We start from the raw sequence: 6,000 nt of genomic DNA, 5'->3' as shown, positions 1-6,000 counted from the left end.
CCGCCGCAACCATTGACACGTGTAAAGACTAACGATAATGCCTTCTATTACTGTGCACGTGACCTGGCAACTGTGTCACTGGAGGAAGTTGATCAGCGAAAGTACTGAATTTCATTAATTAATCTTCGTCGCACTGCTTCCGTGATACATTTCCTGTTTTGGCCAAGTTTGTTAATGAAATACCACCATCACCACCACCACCACCACCACCACCACCACCACCACCACCGACAGAAGAAAAAAAAAGACTACCCAGCATTTACCTGACTAGAAAACCTCCACTGTGCATGTTGTGTCTCAGGAACCACGTGTTTGCAGTCCAACCTAACTCCTCGAGATGGATTAAACAGAGTGAAAGGGAAGCAGCGCATCAGAGACAGACAGGTACATACGTTAGAGACAGGCGGCGCAGTGTTGACTTTTTGTTTATTATCAAGCGAGGGAGGCAAGGCAAGCAGAGTATAAATACGGCACATCAGAGGCCAAGTGAGAAGGAATAATGAAGGAAGACGTGTGATTATTGTATCCATACTAAGAGAGAGAGAGAGAGAGAGAGAGAGAGAGAGAGAGAGAGAGAGAGAGAGAGAGAGAGAGAGAGAGAGAGAGAGAGAGAGAGAGAGAGAGAATTTTTAGCCCACCCGTTTATATAGACATCCTGATCCACACAGCATTTTTGGGGAGTGGCAATTGAGTAACCCTTTTTTTTTTCTTTTTACTTTTTTTTTTCCACTAAGTCCTTGATCAGCTCCCTCTACACCAAAGAAACAACAACAAAAATGATATAAAAAGACAGACAGATAGACAGCCAGAGAAATACGCAATGCAACCCCTTCAGAAAAAACTGGTTCCATTACCATAAGATCCACAATGTACAAATTCCTTGGGTGGGAGAAGTAACCGTCAAGTTTCTCTCTCTCTCTCTCTCTCTCTCTCTCTCTCTCTCTCTCTCTCTCTCTCTCTCTCTCTCTCTCTCTCTCTTCTTCTTCTTCTTCTTCTTCTTCTTCTTCTTCTTCTTCTTCTTCTTCTTCTTCTTCTTCTTCTTTTTCTCCTGGAATGTTTGCTGTGTTACCTTGCACAAATCCACCTGCAAACTCGTGATCCCACCTCACGTGCAGCTACAGGTACTCGTACGTTCTCTTATTTGATTATTGTACTCCATCTTCTGAACTAGTATTATTCTTTTCTCTCCCTCTCCCTTCCTTTTTTTATTTCTTATTTTCTATTTGTGTGTGGTTACTCTGTGATACTGAAAGAGACAGAGAGAGAGAGAGAGAGAGAGAGAGAGAGAGAGAGAGAGAGAGAGAGAGAGAGAGAGAGAGAGAGAGAGAGAGAGAGAGAGAGAGAGAGAGAGAGAGAGAGAGAGAGAGAGAGAAGGTGCACTCCAAAAAAAAAAAAAAAGATTAATAAATAGCTTAGCCTTACGAACTTGTAAACCTTAACTCATACTTAGCGGAGGAGGAACCTAAGGAACTTGACTTAAATTCCCGCGTGCTCAGCCTTCCCCAGACAGCGGTGAGGGCATGTAGGCACACTCACCTATATGGCCCCGTCTCTTCCTCTGTCCCTGGTCCTCGGAGGGCTGGGGCAAATGCATCGACCCCTTCACGCACGGCGGAGGGCACTGCGTGTCCTGGGAAGGAGGAGCAGGGGCAGAGATGGGGACTCATATCATTTGTATTCCTGTAGTCTTTAAAGTGCTGGGTCGTGCAGGAATGGGGCACTGGGATACGTGAAGGAAAGGGGAGGCGGGAAGGAAATAGGGCGCATGATCTGTGCAGGGAAGGGAGAGAGGGACGCTAGAGACTGTAAAAAGGAAACAGGATTTTGGTTATGGAGGGAGAGGGGCTTGGAGAGGGGAGGGAGGAAGAGATGGGTCATAGGGAAGGAACCAAGTTGGTGGAGGCAAAGGTGCCTCACTGCCGAACCAGCGTATGCGGGAAGGAGTCATGTTGTTGAACTGGTCACAAGCCCTTCCTGCCTTCCAGTGAAGGGAACCTTAGCCTTACTGTTTGCTTTCCCAGATTATGGCAGTCACCGTGACTCACAGTTTTGATACTGGCACAAACAAACTGTCTCATTGGGAAGTCTGCCGCTGCTTGGCGGGCTGAGTGCCGGTGACACGTGATGAATATCTCATGAAAAGTAAAGGACGTGAGTGGCAGGGTAATGGCTTTGATCGCGGCTCAACATGACTTACAACAGCGGGGCACGGTTGCCTGTCTCGGGACCTTGGCGGCCGACTACCCACCTCCTTGAAACTCGGGTGAATTATGAGAACGCCGACGTAATAACACGGGTCCTTATGTAGAGCGACACGATAACAGAACTGGCATAAAAAGATGATGTGCAGGGTCAAGTATGTACCCAAAACACTTCATGGCTACCTTCGTCTCACTTTGTAAGGGCGAGGCATAGGATATTCCGTTTGCATTCCATCGCCTCGTCGTCTAGTCAAGCGCCTCGTTTGCATCCCGCCGCCTCTGTGCCTAAGAGCGTGCGGTTCATAAAACACTGGGAGCTGTGGCCTATGTTCTTAGCCTTTTTAATCTTTCACCATCTTTCTGAACTGCATGTGGTCATATTTTGTGGTAGTTAGGGAGGGACATCCGTTATTAGGAGGGCGATGAAGCGACGTGTTCCTGCAGTACTGAGTCGTATCTTGATGGTCAGCTATTGCTACATTCGATCAATGAAATTCAAATAAGTGAGGAATGTATGTATGGTGATCAAATGCGGATAGTGTTTATTTTTAGGCGATAACTTGTTTTTTTTTTTTTTTCTTGTGCACGTATGAATTGGATGTTTTTTTTTTTTTTTTTTCAGAATACAAAAGCATATTCGATCCTTAAAGAAATATAAGACGGTAAATATATTCATGCGTCCATTCATAGAAGGATCACAGTCGGGAGAAAGAAAGTACTGTAAACCTTGACATGAACATCGCATTGCATCTGAACTTCCTGAGTAATGGGAGGAAATTAACCTTAACATTCCGGGTAGTTCTGCTTCCTATCTAAGGCTAATCGTATAACAAATTTATTACACTTTTAATTACTTTTTTCCCATATGATTTCCTGCGATCACTAAGAAACCATCAATGAATTATCAAGGGTGACTCAATCAGAAATTCCTGACCTAAGTGTGGCTGCCCATCACATACTATACCAGTGGAAACTCCCGGTTGGTGTCTGAGGCAGGGCTCCCTCTGTGATGCGGGCAGTGAAGTACAAGATTACCACGTACATTATCTGAACTTGTTTGGCCACCTGGATGTTGTCACGGTGGACGAAGATTAGATACCCAGGAATCAATACCTTTTCCAGAAATACCACAGATTTTCTCAAGTTCGTATATTCACCGCTATTAACCACATTTTAACGTTTAGTGTATTCTTTGAAGACTTATTCTCACTGACTCAATCTGTTAGGTATTATATTATTTTAGTACACAGTCATAACCAGAGGAGATAAATAATTAACTTTAATAAGGAATAGTTTACTCTACGTCTGGTGGTGACCGTCCCCTTAGGCTTAGGCAAGGCGTGCTGTCAGCCAGCGTGGAGACTCAGTTCTGTTGTGTCTTTACTGAAATTACTAGTGTTAACTTGCGAGAGGCTTCATGAAATTGTTTGGCGTGTTGTCAGCCAGTGTGAAAACTCAGTGTGTTCTGCTGTGTCTATAAAAACTACTCCTGTAAACAGAGAGAGAGCATTCACAAAACTGTTTAGTATGGAGAATTTGTTTTATCGTGTCTTTATAAAAACTACAATTGTACAAACGGGAAAGACTTCATAAAACTGTTTCTTCAAGCCTTAGTCCCGTTGAAGAAAACCCTGATTTGAGACCGAGTCAGGTACGTAGCATTCTTTAAGGGAAGAAAGATCACCTTTATATTTCTACGTTTTGGGGACGTTGCCTGTATCTCAGCGATCGGGGCAGACGGAGCAGGGCGGGATGAGGCCTAACGGCACAGGTAACGGGGCAGCTGGTGGCGTGTGGTGGGTGGGCGAGGTATGTCAACTGGCTTAAAACCACCCACCTGTATTGATTAGTAATCTGATCCTTAGTCCATACCTGGCCGAGTAAACAACTAATCAAAGCACAACATTAAATTATGAACGAAACAATGAAACTCAGTGGAAATGGATTACAGTAATATTAATTTTTCAGGAGGAGGTTTGCGATGAGATAGCTTCGATATTGCAGGATATCACACACACACACACACACACACACACAGAGAGAGAGAGAGAGAGAGAGAGAGAGAGAGAGAGAGAGAGAGAGAGAGAGAGAGAGAGAGAGAGAGAGAGAGAGAGAGAGAGAGAGAGAGAGATTAAACAACTTACATTATTCTAGCTTAACATACTCAATCAGTGATGGGAAGAGATTATCTGGTAACGCCTCACCCCGTCCCTCACACAGTCCCAGTAGGGGGCGCCATCCCACACACACTGGGCCGACAGGTGGAGCCAGAGCGTTAATGGCACCTTTACCTGCCCAATCACGTTAATCACCACTCTCTCACCTATCACGCGTCACTAAATTATCGGATTAACTGAGCCAACCAGCCACCACACACCTATGTTACTTAGCCTTACATTAACAAATATATTCGTCTCTCGGTGCCAGCGGTAATGAATCTTCCTAATCGATGGGAATATTTGGTTCAATGAAGTTAACCATTAAGTAGAGGGAAGGTGAAAATTATTTTGGTATTGACTTGATCTTCACTTTTGTGGCTCTTGGTGTGTGTGTGTGTGTGTGTGTGTGTGTGTGTGATCATTAATTTTGTGATCAATAAACTATCTATCTATCTTTTTATCTATTTATTTATCTATCTATCTGTCTGTCTGTCTGTCTATATATATGTGTGTGTATGTATGTGTGTGTATGTTTGTCTATGGTCGTGGCGCGGCAACCTAATTAGACGGTGGTGGCAAAACACTCCCTTGTATCAATTAGACACAATCGCCTTGAAAACTGACACAAATCTTCCGTGTTTACTAGGAAGACCAATATTGAGACTCTTGTTTACCCAGACCAGACTTTTTGATCTATTCTGTTTTATTTATTATTATTTTTCTTACAATTTATTATGTCATGTCATGTGTTTTTTTTTTATTTGTTTTTATTTTGTCTATATTTTATTTATATATCTTTTATTTATTGTCTTCTAATTATATAATTCATATTATTTAATTCTCTCTCTCTCTCTCTCTCTCTCTCTCTCTCTCTCTCTCTCTCTCTCTCTCTCTCTCTCATTATTATTATTATTATTATTATTATTATTTTAGTTGTTATTGTTGTTGTTGTTGTTATTCTCATTATTATCATCATTACTAATTTTCTTTTATTAAGAACACTGCCCTCTTCCTTTCACCGAGACTTTCAATCTCTGTCTCTCTCTTCCTTTCCCTCACTCCCTCCCTCTTTCCCTTCCTCTCTCTCCCTGCCTCCCTCCCTCATTGCATCACACACACTACTTGAAGCACGCGCACGCCTAGTAACTGTATCATGGTTAAGAAATCACAAGAAAACACACGCCACGATCGCACTCTTCGATCACACACTCGAGGCTCATCAGGAGTCACTCCAGTTGCATAATTCACCTCGTGTTGGCTCCTCGACTGCTGGTTCATGCATTACGTTCCCCTGTGCCATTACTTAATATAAAAAGCATCTCTTCTACCCTATGCATGACATGAGTGATATGTCGTATAATTTTGCTTACACCTTGAGTGTGTGTGTGTGTGTGTGTGTATGTGTGGTTGGGAACAAGGAAAGGCCAGTGTTATCATTGGTTTCTTTCGGTGATCTGGTCAGTCTAGATATCGCTGCCTAACCACCACCACCACCACCACCTCCTCCTCTAGCTAAGGTGCAGGACACACATACAGTAAATTACCGTCAGCATGTCTGTCTTCGCTAAATTCATCATTGCTTACTTTGTCAGTCTAGATACCTAAAACCGGTGTCTTACCACCACCACCACTAATAAGGT

General features: G+C 43.2%; 1 protein-coding gene across 5 annotated transcripts in view; it reads left to right on the top strand.

Annotated features, from left to right (window-relative positions):
- The window catches only part of LOC135103080 (prestin-like), a 47,096-nt gene that overhangs the window by 21,249 nt on the left and 19,847 nt on the right, over positions 1-6,000 (top strand). Inside the window, exon 1 of one of the 5 annotated variants that reach the window (XM_064009053.1) lies at positions 1-384. This exon is cut by the window's left edge and continues 91 nt beyond it. The exons of the other annotated variants lie outside the window; for them this stretch is intronic. The gene's annotated coding sequence lies outside the window, so the exon portion shown is untranslated. The remainder of the gene's footprint in view (positions 385-6,000) is intronic. 5 annotated transcript variants of the gene reach the window in all.

Source organism: Scylla paramamosain, chromosome 8 (assembly GCF_035594125.1).
Source record: "Scylla paramamosain isolate STU-SP2022 chromosome 8, ASM3559412v1, whole genome shotgun sequence".
Classification (NCBI taxonomy): domain Eukaryota; kingdom Metazoa; phylum Arthropoda; class Malacostraca; order Decapoda; family Portunidae; genus Scylla; species Scylla paramamosain.
This window is presented reverse-complemented; position numbering and strand designations above follow the sequence as displayed.